At 35.8% G+C, this 24,257-nt stretch overlaps 1 protein-coding gene across 3 annotated transcripts in view; it reads left to right on the top strand.

Moving 5' to 3' along the window:
• Positions 1–24,257, top strand: part of LOC6651221 — a 35,011-nt gene that overhangs the window by 3,327 nt on the left and 7,427 nt on the right. For 2 of the 3 annotated variants that reach the window (XM_023180332.2, XM_023180333.2), the window contains exon 2: positions 12,351–12,437. The exons of the other annotated variant lie outside the window; for it this stretch is intronic. The gene's annotated coding sequence lies outside the window, so the exon portion shown is untranslated. The remainder of the gene's footprint in view (positions 1–12,350; positions 12,438–24,257) is intronic. 3 annotated transcript variants of the gene reach the window in all.

Raw genomic sequence — 24,257 nt, forward strand, 5'->3', positions numbered from 1 at the left:
GTTTGCATTTCAGTCATTTGTACCAATGTGCTTCAATACTATTAGCAGTTTCTCTCCTTTATTTTATCCAGCCACCCGACGGTGTGATAAACATCTTTGCCAAGTAAGCAACAATTTTTATGCCAGAAATTGGGTTTATTTTTCTTAGCCTCTTCTTTTTTTGCTCCTTTTCCCGGGATGGTTGATTGGATGACGATGCGGCTTAGATGCGCGTTTCAAGCAAATATTTTTAATGATTTTTTTTTTTCGTTTTTCTTTTTTTGTTGTTGGTGTTGTTGTTTTGGTGGCATAGGAATTAGAGTTTTCTTCTTCTTTTTTTTGTTTTTTTTTTTTGTGGGTAGTTGGAGTGTCTCTCTGAGTTTACGCCCCAGTTAGTGCCAAACTAATTAGTTACCAAAACAGTCAGGAAAGATTGAGATTGAGAGGTGTGAGGCATTGAGACGACTTGTTTTCGGGCCAATGTGGTAGAGATTTTCACCCATTACCTTTTGCTATCCATCAGTTGGGTTGCTTGTCAATTTGGTTCCTTTAATCAAATCACAGAGTATGGGTAAATGGATCTTGGCGACATTTTGAATACTCTACGAAACTGTAACTATCTTTCCGTCTGGTAAACAAAAAGGGGGTCGTTTGGGTCTGACCCCTTTATCGAAATTCGATTAAAGACTATAACGTTTTAATCATTTTTATGTAAATTATATCTAACAGACAACTAGTTATTGATTAGCATGATAAACAAATTTAATTTCTTCTAATTTGTTTAGAACATGAGTCAAAGTAAAAATCAGTTAGGCAAATGTCTCACCTCAAATAAAGTACAAGGTCATTTTTCAAACATTTTTCGCAAATTATGATGACTGAGCGTAAAATTGTAGAAAATGGCTAAAAAAAAAGAACTAGTTAATTTTTCCGCTTAAGTTGAACTAAATAAAGAATGGGTTAAACTTGGGCTAGGTAAAATCTTTTATGAAAGAAACTAAGGGTATAACGGTAGCAAAATGCCCATAAAATGTTTATTATTTATTAGCCAAACTCTTCAATGACCTTGCCAGACTAAAGTCAATTTCGAAATTGTGAAATCCTTTATAGGTAGAGTTGTGATTTATAACCAGATTAAAGCATTGTCCTTAAAGGAGTAAGCAAAAGAAATGTGTAATATGAGTAAAAATGAATATTCTAATCACGTTCTTGAACATTTCAACTTGAACTCTAGTGGCGATTAAGTTGTTGGTGCTCCTTGTTGGTGCTTCTTGTGCTGCTAGTGCAGAATTATGGCTTTCTGCTAAAACACGCTTTCACATTTCCGTTTCCGCTAAACATACATATGTAGTTTTAATGCATAGCACGCAAAACGCTCACACACACGCACATACATATACACTCGGCTTTTTGTATGTCTTTGACTTGGCCAAAAAGCTGTCAGCAGCACCTGAAAAAAAAGAAGGCGTAACTCTTTTGCGTTTTTCTTTGACTTCTTTGTAAATGCAAGTTGATGGATTTTTGCGCACGCCTGGCCATTAATGGGGCCACACAGATAAGGCCTATACATATTCATGCCACGCCCACACTAATGAATAGGTAGCCTGCTAAAAGCATAGACACCTGAAGATGCATACTTTTTGGTTCCATTTCTTTTTTTTTGAAGGCTGATTTATAACTCGTGGCTGATTTGGTTGCTTGGCAGCCTCTTAGAACCTCAGTTGACCAGTCAATTTGGGTCATAACTTAAAAAGCCCAGTTAACATATATACATACCATAAGTACATAGGTATTCATTTTTTTTCTCCTTTGCTGTCTGCTCCAGCTGTTGCTAAGCTTTTTTTTCACCCCTTTATTTTTGTCAGGCAATTAAAAATCCGTTCGTTTTTTCCCCTTTTTTTCTCACAAACAACGGCGCATTTTCTTTTGGCGTTGGGTTTCAAATTGCCCCCTAATAAGGCGCACAACATATTAATTAAGCATATTAATGACATTCCCCCGCAATTCCAATGCAAATGCAATTTTAATTAAATTCCATTATTTCTACAAATAAACTAAGTCATGGAACTGACATAGGAAATACACTATGCAAATTTATTACTTCAACATAGTTCAATAATTTATTCTACTTACTCTTAATCAGATCATTATATTAATTAGATATTCTAGATCATCTTTATGTGTAAAATTTCTAAATTGAATCAATCTAAATTTAAAAACTTAGAAACAATGTAGAAGAATTTTTAACTCCATTTTCATAATTTATTTATTAAATAAGACAATCCTACATTATTTTGTTGTCACTACAAGATCTGTTCATTTTTTTTATTATTTAGTTACTCCTTAAGCATTGTCCAGGTTTTGCTTGAATAGATAATTAATAATTCCCAATATGTTGCTAATAGATATATATACATATATAGTTAGTTATCATAGTTTTGATCATACAACTCTCTCAGCTTCAACTTTTTGTTTTCAACTAAAGGAATGATAACTATTTTAATATGCCTTCAAATGCCTAAGAATAGAAGGTTCAAAGAAGTAGGGAAAAAACTGGAAATCAGCGCTACCCTTTGGCAAATGCCAAGTAAATGAAATACCAAGTTAATTGTTAATTAAAATGTCATAAAAAAAAATTCCAATTGCCTGCTTGCTGGCCGCCCTGTATATATGTATATAAAGCAAAGATGAGGAGATAAAAAGGATACACTTTACCCTACAATTATGGGCTAGATGAATGGTTGACTGGTTGGTTGACTGGCTAGTTACCTTATCATCACCAAGCAAAGGGGGCAATATATTTATTTGCTTGTAAAATCCTCACTGAATTCTGAAGAGCCTACAGTTGCCGACAGTTTCAATCCACAAATTACAACCTCAAAGGACAATTACAAACACGCGTGCATGTGTTTAACACACGCACAAGCATGACAACAACAACAAAATCCAATTTGAGCTGCTAACATATGTAGATATGTACATATGTATGCTGTCTCTCAATTCCTTCGGCCTCTTGCCCCTCTTGCCACATGCCACATAGGAGGCTAGGCAGCCAAACCGGAGCCACAAAACCCCCAAAACATGCCTCAAATTCTGTTACAATGCTGTGGCAACTCAAACACAGGAGCAATGGTTATGTCTCTCAGCCAGCTCCTGTCCACAAATTCAACTTGGTTGTGCATGTAGTCAATGTCCTTTACCCCCGCCCACCATTCTGATTCTGATTCTGTTTCTGTGGTTGCCCGGCAAGGGCAAGCCGATTATCTTTTCATGCAACATTTGTAACTCTAAAACGTTAAATGACACTAATCTAAATTCCAAAAGGCGAGCCTCCAGTGGAGTCTCTGGTAGAGACAAGAGAATGTCTGTCTCTGTGTGTGTGTGTGTGTGTGTGTGTGTGTGTGTGTACTGTGGGGACCTTTAGACGAGCCTTCAAAATATTGCAACCTAAGCGCAATGGAGACAGGCCCAACAGGGTTCCTATATATGTATGTATGCGCGCTGCAAACATTAATCTGGTATTTTATGTTGTTGTCCTTTTCTGTAAAATTAGGCAGACTGTGAATGAAAAAGACTCACACACGGAGAGACAGAGAGAGATAGAGAGAGAGAGAGTAAGAACAAGATGGAGAGTTGTGTAACTTTGTGATCAAATTTAACATGATTTGTAGTATGTGCTTCCTTAATAAATAATAGATACCATAACATTTAGCAAAGAAAAAACATATTCAAAAGAAAGCTTTGCCATAAATCACAACTTTCATTGCCGCAGTCTGTATTCGAAATAACCAAGAATTGATGAGACAGTAGAATACTGGCAAGGACGTGCACAGAGAAAAAGAAATGGACAAAAATTTTTTACAATATTTTCTACAAATTAGAGCTCAAAAGTATTCTATGATTACAAACAAATTATTAATGAAAAATGCAATCCCTTTTCTTGTTAACAATAAGGAAAAGTAAAGTCTTAAATTTAGACAAAAGTAAGCTAAAAGAAACTACATTAACTGAATGAGCAACTAACAACTAAATGCAACAAAAAAAAAAAAGAAAGAAGGACATAACGACAAAACAAAAAGCCAAAGAAGAAAAACTAAAAGAAAGTCTTACTTACTATTTAGTGAACACAATTTTCTTTATACATACATACATATATATATATCATTTCAAGAGAAAAGTTTTCTCTGCTAGTTGGAATTTTTCATGACATTTTCGTTTCATAAATTCCCAACTCTCTTAAGTTATTAAGAGTATCTCTTGTTATTGCATTATATATTTGGCATGTGTGTGTGTGTGTGTGTGTTTACTCCTTATACTCTTGCTAAGGATATTATAAAATGTTTAAATTAGTTGTCAACTTTTTGCAGGAAGATATAATGCCTAGATGGGATTTCTTCCAGTCATGTGTTCATATAAATAGCAATAATTAAGAGCTAAATAGAATGAAATGTGACTAATCGATTAGATCGTACAAGATGATGACTATATTATAGTTTATAGTGTCTTGGCAGGGAATTCAAAGTGCGTTGTTAACAAATATTGTACCTTCATCTCCTGACTATTCAGTTTTGTATTTTGTTTTGCTCAACAGTTTTTTTTTTTTGGGTTTAGAGTTTTTTGTTGTACGTTTTTTTCCCAGTTGTGTGTTAGTTCTTGGTCACATATAAAGTTGAGTTTATCTCAAGAATGTAGATTGCCTGTAAAATATTTAATTACACAATGCGGCGCAGTCAAACAGAGACGGAAGCTCGACAGGCAACCCCAAGCAACATCACGTATACGGCATGTGTGATTCTGACACACACACACATACACACAGGGAGAGGGAGAGAGAGAGTGAGAGTGACATGTGCGTGTAGCCTTTTTGCCTGCCATGGCAATTGCCAAGTGTTGGCGTTGAGTGGGCTACACACAAGTGTCACTTATATCTGTGTTTGTGTGTTTGTATGTGTGTTTGTTGGCTAGTGTCGGTGTTGATGTTGATGTGAAACGTGTCCTTTGTAAAGTTTACTGTTTATTTATATGGCCTATACCTGAGAATCAGTAGCCACCTTTATGGCCAAATAGTTGAGTTATTTTTGCATTTTTAATCCACTTTGTATAGTAACTTCTAATTTCGTGGCTTATTTATCTAGCATGCTTGTTTTTTGGCGTTGTTTTTGTTTGTTTCCTGTTTTCTGTTCAGCATATTTTCGCATGCTCATTCATTAGGCTCTTTGCCACGTAAAGTGGCAAAATGCTAATTATGTTTATTGAGTTCACAGCAGGGCATAACAATTCGACACCAGATACAAATACAAATACAAATTCAATGTAGCAAATACATACATACATACACACTTATACATGGCGCAATTCCCTCAATGGCCAACAGCCTAACACACCTAGAAGCAGACAAGGAGACCCAGCAAATCGGCTTTGACCTTTAATGAGACAAGAGAATGCGGACGCGTGTCGCGGCGAAAAGATAAAAATAAAAAAAAAAAAAGTTTGCATTTGATTTTGTGTGAAGGTCGTTTTATAAATAAGCTTTAACCGCAGACCACCACCTAGTCAGTCATTTGTGTCTTGTGGTAGACATCCTGTCGATCAGCATAGCCCACTATAAGGACGTCAGCCAGTTTCAGTTTGTTACTGTCCGGTGTCTCATTTGCTTTCGCTCTTTCTCTCTCTCTCTTCTTTCATTTTAACCTTGAACACTCCCACAATCTCATTTTGCCTTGTCGATTATTTTATTTTCTCTGCTGTTGCTGTTGATGTTGTTGTTGTTGGGTGTGGCCCTTAAGGCTTTAGAAGCTCATGGCGTGCGTCGAGGTGCTAAATGTGAGCCACCTGGAGAGCCACCAACTACACTGAAGGAAATAATTAACCAATATATAATAAACAAATGCTATTAAATGTTTCTTTTTTTTGGCATATTTCTAACTGATAGTAAATGAAAATTTGATATATATTATAGAAGAATGCTTTAATGTATATCTTTAGTTCCTAAATTTAAGGATGATTCTCTTTCAACATCTGTCTTAGGCTATTAATTGTTGCAATTTTCTGTCAGTGTGTTTTGGTTAAGTCCTTACAAGGCACATAATTAAAAGCAGCATTTGTTTTTTGGCTTTGGTGGCATTAGAAAATCGGTGCGATTACCAAACTTAAATGGGCCACATTATAAGTATAAAGAAGCTAAAAACGGAAGAAAAAAAAAAAGAAAACATTCGATGTGCCTAATTAATGATTAGCAGTGACTTAATTAGAATGTCGAGCAATTGTAGCTGACATGGACTGAATGATGGCAAAAACTGTCTAAACTTTGCTTTGCTGAATGATGCTCGACTATGAATCTCAATCTAAAGCAAGTGGAGCTTGAAATTGACTGAGGCCAGAGAAAAAATAACACGAAATGTGTGAGAGAGAGAGAGAAAAAAAGAGGGAGAGGAAAAGTACCAAGTAATTCTAGTTATGCAAATTGCATTGTGTATTCTCAACGGCGGCCACGTGGCGTATGAGCTATAAACTTGACTAATTTCAAAATTTTATTAAAGCCCATTTGGATTAGTTGCATTTTATATGTATATACATATATATATATTAGTTATGTAGCTGGTCTTAGCCATAGAATGACCTCAACAACCAAGTTTTTTGGTTTACCTTTTGCTTGTCTTGCGTGTCATAAACAATTTAGCGTGTCAGTCAGTAAGACAATAATAAAGCAAAAGAAAACCAAAAAATGTCACAACAAAGAAAATTGATTATAGACTAATTTATAATTTATGCTTATTAAAGCCATTTAATACAAAGCAACCACGCCCCTCAGCCTTACTTTAAAATGAAGATAGAGCTTAGCAGAGGATTTAAATATTTGCAATTTCCACTTACATAATGAAATAATTTTAGCAGTGAGAGCGATATATAAATATCATAGATTTTGATACCCTTGCAAAAAGGGTATATTAGTTTTGGTCAGATGAAAATAGAATGGAACAGCTTCGACCATATGAAGTGTATATGTTCCTGATCAGGGCCACGAGACGAGTTCTTATAGCCATGTCCGTCCATCTTGATCAGAGCAAACTCTTCCTAGACCGGAGCTACAAAGCAGAAATTTAGTATATAAGCTTTTATATATTGCAAGGGTTGTATTTCCGAGTGACTTTTCTCTATAACTTGTGTTGCTCGTTCGACTAGTTAATCATGCTCCGCCAGTGCCTTTGAAATAAAATTTAATCCATTTAATTCTATGTAACCATGTAACATGTAGTTTCAGGTTACTTTATAAATTTCTTATAACTAATAATTGTACAATCTCATTTCACTTATTATAGTCTTGGCCTCTTGGCAACGAAAAAACAACTGAACACGCGGTTCTTATGTATGTGTGTACTTACAATTAGATCAACGCAGCTGCGTATTTTTCGCGCTTATTTGTCTACTTCTATATAATAAAGTACCACAAGAGTAAGATGAGAGAGAGAGTTTCGAACAGAGTTCCTTTTTGTGCTACAGTGGTACAAAGTTTACATGCAGGCCCGAATTTCGGCAACAGCTTGTATATTTTCCAAGTGATTGAATTATTTAATATTTGGGAGTTTAATATAGAGTAATTAATACCAATGGAAAATTTAATCAAGCTCTTATGGGAATGATCGGTCGCAAACAATGACTTTTATCACTAATTTGGTTAATATAAAACATCAACATTTATCAGTCTACTCTTCCTATTCATGACTGTGCCAAATTTTTTCAAAACCAGGTGACTATGTATATCATATAGCTACCAAATGAACGATCGTTTAAAAACAGTGACTTTTATTTGTCAGTTTAGTATGTCAATTTAGTATAACTAATTATGACTGTGCCAAATTTATTAAAAGTCGGATATAATATATACCTAACATATACCCAACAGGCTTGCTCACTTAAGACTGTAGTACTCATTCTCCCAGAGAGAGAACATGCTTGTCTCTAAATGAGAGTGAAGTACGAGAGAGCGTCGAGTCAGTCTGGGTTGAACGAGCTTGCGAATCAGTCGTGCTAACGAGGATAAAGATCATAGAGTAAACACAGGTCTGCTTATAATAAATATATATATACAATCTAAACGAATCAACCTGTTACAATATGCAACATTACTCAAGCCTAAGATTATATGCCGCTCTTTAGCGAACATTCCACTTTTTCCACTTTTTAGATAAAACGTTTCTCTACTTTGACAGCCATTGGTAAGGAAAACGTAACAAAAACACTTGCAAGCGTATTCAAACGGCGGCACGGCCAAAATTAGCGATCGGCCCTCTGGTTTTGTTATTTTTATTTTTGGTTAATTAACTTTATGCCTAAAATGCAAATTTTCGAATTCAAAACCCGTAGTCAAACTATGCACTTAGTTAACAAAATGGTAAGGCTATAATTGAATATTTGTTTTGCCGAAATGCAAATGGCTGATTGGTCTGTCATGACAATCATGCACAAATGCATGTAAATTGCAAATTGAAATGCAATTAAATGTGCATTCAGAGTTGCTCATACGCACTGTTGCCCCTTTCAAATGGATGACTGACTGGGGGGGGGACAGAGAGAGAGAGAGAGAGTGTGTGAGAGAGAAAGTGTGATTTCCACAAGGCCGTTCTTACTTGTTGTTGTTGCTGTTGTTCTTGCTGGTACTTGGTCATGATGAAATAACAGGATAAGAAAAAGCAAATAGAATCAAAGCCAAAAGCGAAAAGGCAGTCGTGCGAGTATCATTCATTCGAATTATCCAACCCATCTATTTGGATTTAGATATTGTATTGACATCTGTCCAAGACTCGTAGCAAATGGTGTATAGAAACTAAAAGTGTTGCATCAACATGTAAAAGAACGTGTCAATGAGTTTTTAAGCCAGCCAGCCAGCCTGCCAGCCATGCTCATCCACACATTTACCCATTTTGTTCTTGCACTCTCTCTCTCTCCCTCCCTCTGTCTCTCTATCTCTCTACGTGCCGACTCCTCGTCCTGTGGCTGTTCTTAGGCTTTTGTTATTATCACTTGGCAACTCAACATGTTGCGGCTGTCGAGAGTAAACAGGCCAAAAAAAAAATAAGGAAACCAGCTAACCAGAATCAGGCAATGGCAATGCAAAAGCGTGAAACGTGCGCCCTGAAAGAAAAACAGTAACACAAACAGGCAACGGATTATTTGTTTTCGGCAGCTTTTGTTTGCTTGCTTCTCATTTCATTTCATTTCATGTGTTTTTTTCTCCCTCTTTCTTTTACCCAGCCTCCTTTTTGTTGCTGTTTTCTTTTCTTTTACTTTATCTGCAGTTGGGACGAGACACATCCTGCGGTGAATGAATATGAATACATTGAATGCAGAAGCTAAAGGCTTTTGTATAACCCGCATCGTAGTAAGTAGTCAGTAGTGAGTAGGTGCAGGTGTATGCCATATAAGGATACATATGTGTTATGGTCAGGCCACAGGAAAGTCAGTCACAGCAAATATTAACTTATTAAATTCACATTCATATCTCAATAATAAATCTTCGGCATCTGTCCAAGTCAATTTCGAAAGTTATAAATGTAAATATCAGTCATCAACAGGCGGTGTTCCCTTTTGCCTTTCATCATCATCATCAGTAGCAGCATCAAGAGGAAGATTGTCAACACTTTGCACAAGAGAAATCTTTGCTGGCCACTATGTCCACTAGAGGCAAGGTTCAAGGCTTGAAAAACATTTTCAATATGTGCATGTAGCTGACCATCAAAGAGAACAGCTTCTGCCATCATCATCATCATGGACAGTACAAACAAAAACGCACAAAAATAGGCAATACTTTTTCACGCGTGTGAAAGGGGGCGACTGGCACAGAGGAGAAGAGTAAACTTTGCACATGATGACACCATTTTTATGTCACTCTCTCACAATGTTATTAAAAAACGTTTCCAGCCAAACCAAAGCCGCCGCCCAGCAAAAAAATAAACAAATTGCAAACGATACACGCGTTTCTGCTTTTATATTGTTTTTTTTTTTTTGCTGGCCATATTACTACAAGCTGATCATTAATGCGACTGAAAAAATTCAATCTTTTTCTCTTTTATTGCTTACAACAAACGTATCAAGTAAACAATTATATATGTATAAAGAAAATCGTGCAATTGTCATAATTTTGTCTTTCTTTTCTGTTAACTCGTTGCCATGGTAAACTTAATGACTGATTCTGTTTCTTTGTTATCTTTGTCAGACATACTAATAAACTCGAGAAGCAAACAATTTTATTTTTCAGTTTCGTTTCTTTATTAAGTTGATAATAAACACCACGAACGAATGGCAATCATTTAAATTTCTCTTTTATTGTTTACACCAAACACATATTAAGTAAACAATTGCAGGCAAAAAGCGAAACCACAAATTGCAGTCACTTTTCCATGCTAATGAGTTTGCCTTTCCCTTTACAGTTTTGTAAGGCATTTGCCATCACATTGCCATGGATACGTTGATGGCTGGAAATCCTGTGGGTGCGCATTGTTGTCTTTTTGCTCCTCTTGTTATTGCAAAAGTTAATAAAGTGCGTCTGCATTGCTTTAAAGGAAACAACTTTTAACTAAATAGAATTCAGACTTTGGGAGGAAATTAAAGTGGCAGTTTTCCTTTCAGACTTTTCTCGTTCTTTCAGTTTTCCATATTTCGATTCAACCACACTGAAAATACAAATTAAGCAATATACTTAATGCCATTAGCCTAACGGAAATTATGAATAATTTCAGTCACTTCATTTCAATATTAAGGCATAATTAGGAGAAGCATTAGCTAATTTCGATTCTAAAAGCAATGATGTATAGACTATAAGTCAATAAGGGAAACTGAAACATTGGCAGATGGCTTTTAATTTCCTGTGGCATGATTGGAATGGCAACCAACCACAACTAAAGTCAACTTATTTTATGTCAATAGGCCTGGAGACCCCAAAAAGCAAAAGGCTTCCTCTTATCCTCTCACTCTCCCTCTCTCTATCCCTCTCTCTTTTTCGTCCCCTGCACCATCATCACCCAAAAGTGTGTTAAAATAAACAACTATGGTAAAGGGAAAATCCTTTTCCTAAGGATTTACTCCAACAAAGCGATAGCGAACTGATTAAATTGTTGACGGAAGCGTTGTTTTGTTGGGTAACCGTAGAGGGGGGCAAGGAAAGGCGGACGCAAAGGGAGTTTGTAGGGGAATACCCCATGTTTTAGCTAAGGGCAATCACAAAAAGGCAACTAATTCCGGCGGGCAAGTGAGCATTTCCCAGCTGCCGTTGAACTTTATCGATAAGCGAAAGCAAGCCAACAAACGAAGAAGAAAAAAAAAAAAAAGGAGCAAGTGAAATGCTATTGGGAGATCTTCTTCCTTTCGGTTTTTGGCTAAAGGGAAATACATTTTTATGGACAATTTGGTTTTTATGTCAATTTACTGCTGTTTCTCAGTGAAAATACAAGAAAATTCATGAAGTTGCTGCCCAACAGAACACAGACCCAGAATCCTCTGTGTCATGTCCCTCTCTGTCCCTCTCTCTCACACCCTCCCTTGGCCACATTAAAATGGGCGTTCTGGGGCAGAATCATTCTGCTTATTTTTTGTTTTTGTTTGGCCTGATTGGTTGTATTTGCTGTTCAGTTTCGGTGACCAGCAATGGGATGTGAGGGGAGGGGAGGGCAAAGTAGACAGAGCGAGGGATTATTATTATTATTGTTAGTGCAAGGACGATGACTGCGACATGGTGTGATAATTGCCAACAGCAACGGCAATAGCAAGAGCAAAAGGAGTGGCAATATCAGCCAAAAACCAAAAAGACATCTGCTTTAAAGATTTGACACGGGATTTAAGTTTTTGTGTGGCAGTTGCCAGGGATTAGCAACTACAATGGGGGGATTCTAACTTTTACTGCTGCAATAGGAGGAAGGGAATGAGATATAAATTCAGGCAGAGAGCTAGCTAGAGCCAACTTTATGGCTTAAAGTAAAAGAGATATTTCTGGATACCAAAAACATATTTCATACAATTTTCTATAAAGTAATGCATAAGTCCTTTGTGCAGGGCGAAAAATTCAGTTAATATATTTTGTTTTCTTAAATTCCTCTGTGTAAGCCATTCACAGTCCTTCTATAATTCTTTAGAAAACAATTTTTGACCTAGCCCTAAGCTTTATTTTGGATAAATATGTCCCTGATAAAAAAGGAAGTTTGAGGCAATATTTAATATTTCATTTCAGTTATTAATGCTTGTTTTTTGTGTCCAAATCGTTTTCAAAACGTAAATTGCACTTCTTAGGTTCAGAGCTAAATTGTTATTTATTATAGATTAATTAGTAAGATGTATTTATAATTGTAAAATAGTTGTTAATTATATATTTTCTATTCCAGAGACTTAAAACTAAACGATTTGAAATAAAGTGACTAGCCTTGGAAACATAAAAAGACAGAAAAGTCTGGATTGCCAACTGATTTAAGGTTTTTATTTCCTTTCCTTCCTTTCCTTCTAATTTATAATTGGTTCAGCTCTACATAAATTTAAGATTTAATATAAACATTCTGTTTATGCAATTGTATTGGTTTGTTAGTATATACATACAAGTAAAACGGTTAGTTTATTTTCTTATACACAACGCAGTTGAAAGTTGCAAATTCAACTTGAAGTGTTTCACCAGAATTTCACTTTTGCAAGTCTTCATTTTATTTCCGCCATCAATAAAAATTCTTCATTCTGATGAGGGAGCAGAAGACCGTAAGGAAATCATAGTTCAATTGCTATGGCAACAAATAACTAAAATGTAAGATAAAGAAAAACATAAGTTCAAAAATTATAAACACAATTTACAGCTCTAAAAAAAAAGAAAATGAAAAACTTTTCTGATTACGCACTGCTTCAACTTAATTCACTGCAAGTGCCCAGGGGCGTGGTCCCCGATAGGGGCTACATCTTATATATACATATTTACTTGTATATGAATATTGAACAAGTTGAATTTGAAATATGCTTTAAAATGTGCTTATCGAACCATAACGATGTAAATTGATGGCCATTTGGAGATTATTTATTAGCTACGCCCATGTTAAGGACTCGTCTGCTCCGGTCAGTAATGATAGCATGTTCGCTGGACCTTCAGCAGGAAGGATGTTGCTGCTGAGGAGCAACAAAAAGAAAGAAAAAAAGTACATAAATATGCAGCAAGCAGTAAACTTTTTACAGTTTACTTGGTTGGACATTTTTTTTTTTTAATTTTATTTCACTCTGGTGCTCTTACTCTATCTATCTTGCTCGGTGTAATGGCCGTTATTTTCCTTTTTTTTCGCTTTATTAAGGGCAACATTTATAATTCATTTTGCGCTAATTTCGACTATATAGTTGATGGCAAACTGGCGATTGTCAGTCAGCCAGCCAAACCCAGCCCCACCGCCCACATTCACGCTCTCTTTATCCCATTCTCGCTTTGTGCATTGCAGTCGTAATCACACACACACACACACACTGACTGTGTGTATATTTGTGCTTGCTTTTGCAACATGTGTGTCAGCCATTTCTCATTTTTATGTCTGACCATGTTGTAAAACCATATTAATGCCATGTAGTCCTCCTCTTGTGCTGACAACAGTGTTGCATGTTGCTCTATCACACACACACAGACACACACACACACACACTCTGTCTCTGCCACTGTTGTCCCTCTATCTCAATCTCATTCCATCTGTCTCTATCTCTTTTTCGTCTACTTCTCTCTGTCTCTTTCATTCTATCGTTTGTCTAAGCTAAAATATTACTTCCTGGCAACACGTTTTTACATTTCCGTTTCCGTTGATTTAATGCCACCACAGAAATTATTACCATAAAAAGTAAGCAACACTGAATGCTAAAGTATAAGGGGAATGGATGGAGGGTGGAGGGAGGGGTGTGGTTATCACCCCCCACTTTTCATATGCCCGCCTCCGAGGCCCTCAACATCCGCCACTATATGCAGACAATTACATGCGCAACGGCTTTACGGCGCCCATTGGAATTTCTAAATAAATCTTTAACGATGCACTGGGACCGACTCACGTGTCAGCGGAGAAAGGAGAGATTTTTTGTCAGCCCACTTCTATTTACCATTGTGGGTCCTTTATCCATATTTTTTGTTGTCTGGCTAAAGCATTTAGCATACCCTTTAATCACAGTAACCAAAATGGCATATCAGTCAGCCATAAACGAGCTGCAATCACAGTTCTAATATTGGACTGTGAAATGGATATTGCCCCTTAAACTATACAATGTACTGGCAACGTTTTCATTATTTGCAACAAATTTATAACTTTTCATATGCCTTGTAAGTGAAACTGAAATAGGCTGCTTATTGCATACTTTTAAGAGCTATTTTCCCTCATTTAATTCCTTCTATGATCTATCCACAGCAAAATTAGATGGCTTAAATGACAAAATAAGACAAAACATCGATTTTAATTCTAGTCCCCCAGTCAAATTGATGAATCGTTAGAAAAAATCCGAAAGAAACTCACAATTTTTTCTCCGAATCTGTTAAAAATGTTCTGATATATAAAAAGTAATGAAAACCTTTTGCAAATATATATATTTATTCAAGGGGTTTTTAATCAAATTTTCTCCCCAACTTATCTCATAATATATGTATTATCGTTTAGCATCAATGTCTAGCAAATTCTTACATATTTAAGTAGAAAATGCCAATGCAGCATGAACTCTTAACCCTTAGAATATTACTCTCACACAATAAATGTATATATCGAATATTAGTGAATAAATGAATGAATGAATGAATATATTTATAGATCTATAAAGTAACCTTCAATTTATCAACAGCGTATTTTATAGGCTGAGTTTAATCTTAAATGTATTTATCAAATTTTTGTGTTGTCACATAATTCGCTGTTTAAGTCAACCACGACAGCCATAAAATGTGCTCAGAAAACACGCTTTCGATGCTCCAGAATAAAGCAAAACAAGAGTTTTGTGGCTGAGGGGCGGGTGGTTGGGGGCGGAACAGAAGCATTATGACACATTTTTCATAATTTGATACATTCATAATTACATAATGTGATTTCAAGGAGAGGCTAAACCATTTGGGAAAAATTTACGTACATGTGCATTAATCTTTTATATTTTTTTGTCTTAATATTTTGTGGTAAAGCTTTAATCAACGTTTTAACATTTATAGATTTTTGATCAAGTAAGCCGATACCGAATGCCAAGCGCGCTTACATTGCCTTAATTAAAAAAAAAAACATCTCTTCTTATCCTTCTTACCCCTCTTGTTCCCTGGCCAAAACGTTTTTTCATCGGTTTTCCATGGCACAGGCGAAAATAAATATTACCACGGCACGCCGTCATCAAAATGCAACCATTCTGCACAACTGCAGAAACTCATTATTCACAAAGGGTATATACTAACTATAGTACACAACAAACAGTGCGATAGTACATATAAATACCCTTTGAATATTTGACTAGAAAATACTCTCATAAAGTTTCAACCAAGTAGGGTAAGACACATCTAACCTAGTGAAGGAGAAAATTATATGATGTTAAGCTAATTAAAGTTAGAAGTAAAGAAGTTTTAGAAATTTATAATATTAGATGGAATAATTTTCCATAATATTGATTCGGATTTGTGATATAAGCAAAGTATTCGTAAGAAATGACCATAACTAATTGATATTTTATTGAGCTACTAAATCTTAGAGATGATAAACATTAAATGCACTCTAAATATTCTGAATAGTACCTGTTAATTATTCTTAAGCTTAGGATTTAGTTAAGGTTTACATACAATATTAAAACACTTGACTGACTTATAGAATTACGTTTAAGCACCTTTGACAAATAAAAGAGCCAAATTGTGGTGAAAAGTAAATAAAGACAAACTAATTAATTAAAGAAAACAAATAATAATTAATTAATATTAATCACAACATTTTTGTAACATGGTTTTTAAGTTCTTTATAACTTCAACTCATAATTTTCACTTTGCTTAAAATAAACTTCATATTACTTAAATTATTGTAAAGATTTTTTAAATTACATTTTACAAATGGAATTAGAATATTTATATATATATATATATATAGATACAAACCGTATGAGAAGCGTATGCCAAAAGTGTTGAAGCTTCATCATAACGAACCAAACAAAAACTGAAATGTTTATATAACAAAAATGGCTAAAAACAAAAACCATGAACAAACAAAAAAAAGAAAAAGAAATAAATTGTGAAACCTGAAACAGCATGAAAAACTACTTAGAATGAGGGGAAAACCTACAGTTTTTGTATGTATATACATATATATAAATACTAATAGACAAAATGGCGGAAAAGTGTTGAGCGCGCTTTTCATTTAAAGTCAAATATGCTCTCTGGCTTCTCTCTCTTTCTCTTTCTTTCTCTATCTCTTTTACATAATAATAAGTGCAATTTGTTATCTAAATAATTTAGCATATTTACTCAGATCCAATTAATGCTTTAGTCGCTTAGCTATCAAAATAAATAAATAATGTAATTGAATACATGGAAAATGCAATTAGTGCAATTGCATTTCTATATATATAGATAATATATAGAGGACTTACTTTTGTCGCTTTGATCAAAAGTTACAGCATTAGCCGTAAACAGTTGAGTAAACAAAAAGTAAGACATACGCACAGAAACGCACACACACACATAAGACACAAAAACAAACACACAATACAAAATGACTTCAATGGTTCGAGAACAAATTCATTTCCTTTGACCAAAGGATTTTGCTAACCATCAGCAAGAGGATAAGGCAAAGCCCGGAGGAGCTTTATGAGGATGGGATGTGGATGGGATGTGGATGGGATGTGGATGGGATGTGGATGGGATGTGGATGGGATGTGAATGGGATGTGGATGGGAAGCCTTGTCAGGACGAGGCAATTAACATTTGTCTAACCGAAGGCTGGCTGGCCATAGAGCACAGCTGTTGCCAAATGAATGAGCCTCATGAATTATAAGTCAAAAGCTGAGTGTGGGAAAGACCAGATGAAGTTGCATTCAATGAGGTGAATGTTTAAAACTTGCCAAAGGTCATCTTGGTTCAACTGGAATCAGTGCACTTAATTAAAAACCTCCCATCCCCTTGAAAAAAAAGGAGTTGAATAAAAACTAAAACTTTGTTTTTTTACTTTCCAAATGTTTTTTATAAGTGGCTTAAACTTTCCAATTATAAAGTTGTTTATGCAAAAATGAAATCTAAATTCACTCTACAGTGTTTTAAAAACTATGCATCAATTGAAATATTTTTTCCAACTATGAAATCTCTAAATTAAAGAAAAGGTTTTCAAGTGAACCAAACATCCACCTATGAAATTAATAAATTGAAAACTGTATTCCATGAATTTATATAAAACAATTCCACTGTACTGGAAATACCAGCAGCTGACCTTTAGTTTACTTTCTTTTTCCTATGGCTTATTTAAGCCACGTAGCTGTGCCTTCATAAATCTTCTGCATAAAGTTATGCCTGGGCCCAACATTAACACAACTCCATGAAAAATGCATAAAGAGTGCTTTGGCTTGGTTTGGCTTTGCTTGGACTGGGCCAATTCCCCGAATGAGCCACAGCAACTACATAATCTCAGTATCAGCCACTGTAGTCCCAATGCTCGTTTTAGCCAACCCCAGCACGTTGAAATATTTTATGCGATTATAATAAACTAAAATCTATATAAAGTTGTCACATTCAATTCCCGTTTCATGCAATGGCATAAATTAGGCTTACAGGTTTGTTCTCTCCCCTTCCATTTACGGTGGTGGCGGGGGAGGTGTCAGCGGGTGTGAGATGGAAATTATATTGGTTTTGGGTGGCGATTTGCCTTATATTGCGTGCCAGTAGACCCCATCTCACTACATCTCATCCTTATCCAATCGAATCGATCGATTGAACATGAAAATGTCAGCACAATTAAGCTCATTGAATCAATTTACGCCCCTGCTAAAAGAGTTAGCAAAGGGTAGCAAAAATTTTGTCAGAGTTAGGGAATTATGGTCGAAAAGTAGGGTAGAAACTTCAAATTTATATCACACGCAATAAATTCACTGACTTTGTGCAGGCGACAGCACGAAAATTGTTCGTAAATTAACAAAGAATATTATGAAATCATCGAATGAACTTGTGTATATCAAATCATTCAGTTTCTTGCAGTTATTCTGACTACCAGACCGACATTTTTAGTTTAATAGATGTTTCACAGTAATTGCTGGATCACAATCACGGCCCTTTACTTAGTTTTTTTCACCTCAGGATTTTACAAAAATATGTGGAAATTATCCATAGTAACTGAATTTGCAATAATATAAACATAATATTTAAATAAAAACATTATTATTTTAACTTATTATTATTTAACGTATCATTTAAAAGCAATTTACAAAATAACAAAGAGGTAATACTTCTTTGCCAAATTGAATAATATCTTAAACTTTGGATTTGGTTCTGAAATGAGCCCAGAAGTATGCTATAGAGAGTCGAAGAATTTTTTTCTTGTATAGTTTTAAAGAATTATTAGAATGTTTTGCATCTAACAAATCGTTTATTAAGTAATGTTGAACATGATATTCTAAAATCTATTAAAAATTTACAAAATTTACTAAATCTGGATGTGATGGAAAAAGTTCAGGTTCAAAATCACATGAATTAGTTAGGGTCATGTTAAACAGTGATCGAAATAAACCATATATATGTATGTACCTTTGGATGTATGAAGAAATCCTTTAACATAAACCATACTATTCCATGTTTCAAGGTAACTCTTTAAAGGCTAAGCAAAAATGGTATAGGAAATATTCATAAACAACTTGTTGAAAGCAAAATTGCTTGTCACAGGATACCGTTAGCCTGTATTTTAATTAAGGCAAATTCTAGCCAATCTATTAGCATATTTACCTGTGTAAGCATAAAATATGAGCACAGCGGGATATATTCAACAGGAACGCCAACAGCATCAGACGTACAATTAAAGTCCTTGATATGGCAAAAAATAAACATCGAAGAACAGGACACGCGGGAAGACGCTTTCTCTTTCTCTCTGCATGATTAATGGCGTTAATAAATTGGACACTGTAATTGCGTGTTCTGAAAATGCTCATAAAAGTCAAATTTCAACGTTACAAAAACCTATGTACATACATACCAGCACGAGCCACCCGATTGACTGCACACATATTGCGCATACGCAACGTTGGCCCCACGGCAACTGGCAGCATTCAATTAGAGGGACACCAGGCTAACAGGCGGCAGCGGCAGCGGCTGTCGCAACCCCAACAGCATCATCAAAAACGCATCAAGCTCATTAGGTTGAGGGGAGGTGAAAAGTGTGGATAGGCGGTCGTCTTTGCTCTGTCATTTTTATTTTTTTTTGTTTTCCCCATGGTGACACGGATGGATGCAGAGTTGAGCGACTTTTTTTTTGTTGTCCAACTGCCTTTTGCCCCAGTCTCAGGATTTCTGTGTTTGCCTTTACCTTTGCCTCAGTCTTTTGTTTACATTCCGTTTCGTTTTTCGCATAAAATGAGCTCTAAATGACAAGGGCCCAGGGACGTGAATGGGACAAACTGTGCCAAGCAATTTTCAGCTCGAATCGTTTGCTCATCTACTTCTCCTTCTCCTTTTGTGACCCCCTTCTCATTGTGACATCCTTGGCCCATAGATGTAGATGAGGCAATCTGTTGCAAGTGTTACCAAACGCATTTTGCACTTTTGCAGGAAAACAGAAGACACCAACAGCAGCAGCCTCCACAGCAGTGGCTCACTAACGATTATGGGAATTATCATTGTCATAATCATAAAAACCAACCAATTTGCAAGCGGTATTGTGTCAGGAATAGTGTATAAGGCAAGCAAAAGGTTTCATTTTCAATATGTCATCCATCTAATACCCTTAAGAAGCCTAAATTGAGGTTTTCTTTACCTCTCTCTCTTAGTGAATCGTTGATATTACTTACGCTAAACCACAAGTGGACACATTTCTGAAACGAAACTTACACTCTCTTAGCATATTGCCGCTTAAGCTTCCAGCAATTGCCATGTGTATTCACATTTGAAACTGTCAACCGTACAACTTGGCTTTTCTTTTCTTTTTCTTTTAGCGACTATAAAACCAACAGCCAACAGATTGCATGGCCATAAATGGGGCTATCTACATACTTATATGGGTGTATGAGCATGTGCACACTTAGAAAAAGTTAAACAAGAAGGAAATCTCTATAGATGTAGATGTAAAAGCCAATTGAATTATGCAGAAAGTATTTGAAATTGAGACGAAAATCAGCTTTTGTTTAATATATTTTAACTGTTAATGTGTCGCAGTGATAAACAGTCTTTTAACTTTTCAGGAATTTCTTTACTTTTAAGTTAATGGATTAAACTACTACAAGTTGTAGTTTAGTATAAAGTCACCAAACTAAATTTACGTAACATTTATAATATTATTAGGGCTTTAAAAGATCTTCAAAAAAATCAAAAAAAAATATGGTGACTTTAACCCATTTTGGACCACTGTTCGACTTTTCTAACAACAAGTTTTGTATGTTTTCAAAGATTCTGTAATTTATTTGACTATATTTCAATCAAAGGGAAGTATATATAATATACTATATACTAACTATAGTTAGTTCCACAAAAATTACATTGAATAAACCTGTAAAAGGTTTTGTAATTTGAGAGGTTCTCCTAAATAGTTTAGGTACGCTGAGGTATCACGAGAAACTGTGATTAGTAAATAGGCGCCCAATAGTATGCTACCGATTTATTTTTTTGTAAATTTTTTAGAACATTTTATTTAAGACAAAAAGCTCTTCTTTGTGTTTAACATAAACAATTTGATGCAAGAGATTCCAATAATACAAAATAATTCTTTAAATTTAAAAAACCAAAAATTGTCTGACTCCCTATAGCATACTTTTGGGTTGAAATTTTACTCAATTCAAAACCATATCCAAAGTGTAAGATTATAGCAAATAAGTACCTCTTTGATATTTTATTAATTGCTTTTTAATTATACCTAATTTATTAATAGGTTAACATAATAATGTTTTTTGTATAATATTATGTTTATATTATACAATTCAACATATGTAGATATGCAGTGACTTTAAATAATTTGACAAATGGGACACCCATTGAATCACCTAATAAACACTTTTTTATGACCTAAGAATATGTCGGCCTGTATACAATTCGAGGTTTTATATCAGAATGGGGATTTATTAAAATTGGACGACTAGCTGGTTGGACATAAGCAGAGTCAAAAAAAAAAGAAAAACATTATTTAAAAGACCTAGAAAAAGATTATTTCATATCTATGTATGAATAATGCCCATATAGGTTGACAGTTTATACATCCGTATAAGCACTGATTCTGAGATTTTCTAAAAGAGTTAAAGAAACTAAATTCAAATGGTGTGTTTTGATCAATTTTGTATCTCAGGGAGTCTACCATAATTCCTACCTATCATAATTCCTGTCATAGCCAGGGATAATTCCTGTCATTGTCGAAACTAATTAAAAAACCATTGCAAAAACCAGTTGTGAATTACAAGAATTGGCCAAATTACTTGAAACGTCGAATTAGGCTTTCTGTAACAATCCGTCTAATCTTAATTATTTCAGAAGGAGCCCCAAGATCTCTTCAAAAATTTAGTTGGAGAGTTAAGTTTCGTTCATTTAGTTTCTATTCTTAACGATTCATCGTTTTTTCTTCCAGTGTATGGTATGTACAATGTACATGTGTGTAAATGCTTGTTCTTGCCACAAAAGCCAACGCCGCTAAGTGGCCTGAGGCGCAAATTTGTGCCATTGGCGCTCGTTAAACTTCCATCGTGAATGCAAAATAAACGCGCAACAGTCTCAGTAAGAACGTTTTGCAATATCCATAGAGAGAGAGAGAGAGTGAGAGAGAGGGAGAAGGAGAGAGAGACTTGCTCATTTGGCATGCAACAAACGTGTCAAGGACAAGGATGAGTCTGATGCAAGATCCCAGAGCGCAATGCTTTGGTTGCTTGCCTTTGCTGCATAGTTGAAATTGAAATTGCCTATGCTATGTACATAAGCCGTAACCCAAAACTCAAACTGAATTTCCCCCACCAAAAAAAAAACCAAAAAAAAACACAGACGACAATTGTCGAATGACGAAATTATTCATCACGTTGTGTGCGTCTCTAATATTTATTTAAAATTTTACTTTGATTAAAATGCGCGTCTCAAGTAGTTTCTTGGGAGTCAAAAACGACAGTGAGAGAGAGAGAAAAGTAAAAAAAAAACTTGATGAATTAAACAGAGGCTGAAACCGAGGGCAACAACAAAAACAACAAAAACAAGAAGAGCCTTGCCGCGTTTGTAATTAAAACTTGCCAGGCGCACTTGCAAAAGTTCATTATGCGTTCCTTCACTTTCATCCCATTCGAATCCTGCCACATCCCACATAGTGGCACATCTCAACGGAATGGTCTCTACCAGAGACCGACAGTCTCTCCTTCTCTCCCTCAACTCTTATCCTGGGAATGGGAATGCTGTCAAATTCATAATCTGCGGCCTGGGCGGCTTTGGCACAAAAGAATGCCACTGCCGTTGACAGTTTTTGACGCTGGCATGCCTAACTAACCGGTGGCATCTATGCTCCTGCTGCCTACCTACATTCTATAAATACATATACATATACATATATATGTATATAGTAGATGTGGTGCTCCGCTTTAACCTCCGGTCCAACCAGCATCCAACGCTGTGCCACAGGTAGAGGTATTCTTCTATTATTCCTCATTCCTGATAGCCTTCGGTTGTCAAAGCAAAAAGGATTCATTGGGTTAGTGCTCGATATTAGCGCATGATTGAAAACCACTAAAACCAAAATTGCATGGCCTTTGGGCTTTGGCTTTTATGTTGATGTTGGTGCTGCCCTCCATGGATGGGGGGGGTACGCATCTAGGCAATTAGTAGTATACAAGGCCAAAATGAATGCCTGGCAGGATCTGATGGCTTGGCGACCCTCATGCGGCAGCAGCTGGACAAAAAACCACAAAAACTGCTTATCCGCAAGTGCCAATCAAATTTGCATCAAGAGCTGCTGCTTCTTTTGTTTTATATTCCATATTTTTTTTTTCTTTCGCTTCAAAGTTTGATGAATTTTTCTACCCTTTACAAATAGAAATAAAAAGCTTTCCATAAGGAATCATTTTTGAGGAGGAACCAGTTATTGGATGTTAGAAATCTATAGTTATTTCTATATAGACCAATATTTAAAACTAGCAGTTCTTAAGCTCTATTCCTTCTGGATTTTGTTGATGTTATATCCATCATTTTAAATGGAAAAATCATTCTCCTGTCGTTCTTTTTTGTACTTTTCCAGGGCATATGCCATTCGTTAATATATATTTTGTTTTGTATTATTTAAACAACGTTTTCGGTTGTCTCCGACGACTATTTCATAACATCTATGTAGGAGGATGGAATGGGTCGTCTTTGACTACCCTTTTTGTTTGCTTGATTAAATTATTTTTCATTATTTGCCAAATAAAAGCAAAATGAGAACGAGAAAAGGGACTGAAAGCTGCGGGGGTGGGGATGGTGGGATGGAATGGAGGATACATCAAGGCAACAGGAAACAGGGACAACGGCTGGCTTACACATTTAATAAGTTTATTAAAAGCAACAGTAAAAAGGCAAAAAAGCAAAACAGGTTATTATGACAACAACAAAGAAATAAAGGAGGAGCCAGAAATCTGAAATCTTATCTAACCAGTGGCAAAGAAGATAGGGGGGCGAAGAGGACCAAAGGGGACTTGTGTCAACAAGAAATCTTAATCCCTTTCCCTGTTCCTTTTTTTTGCCCCTTTTCTTACTTTTACTTTTACTTAATTTTTTTCCCCCTTGTTGTTGTTGTTATTTGCCAGGTGCGCGTTGGCAGTGCGAGAGACACGCAAAAGTTACGCGACATAATTGCTGATTTAAGACAGCGTGTTTACTCCAGCCACTCCCCGGTTTCACCCATTCCCCCTCTGAACGGCCACAGCTATTCGTTGCCCCATCCTGTCTACCCACCGCCCTACACATTGCTTACATATTTCAATCCAGCGCGCACGCAAAGAATGCCAACAACTTGGAGCTCAGCAAACAAAAAAAAGAAGTAAAATGTGAAAAAAAGTAACCTAGTCGACAGCCAAAGGCAAGCCAGGAAGAGGACTCTGCCACCAATCCACCATCCGTCCGGGCTGAGCAACTGTCAATGGCAGTGTTGTTCGGTGTCATTCGT

The sequence above is a fragment of the Drosophila willistoni genome, chromosome 3R (genome assembly GCF_018902025.1).
Source record: "Drosophila willistoni isolate 14030-0811.24 chromosome 3R, UCI_dwil_1.1, whole genome shotgun sequence".
NCBI classification, from domain to species: domain Eukaryota; kingdom Metazoa; phylum Arthropoda; class Insecta; order Diptera; family Drosophilidae; genus Drosophila; species Drosophila willistoni.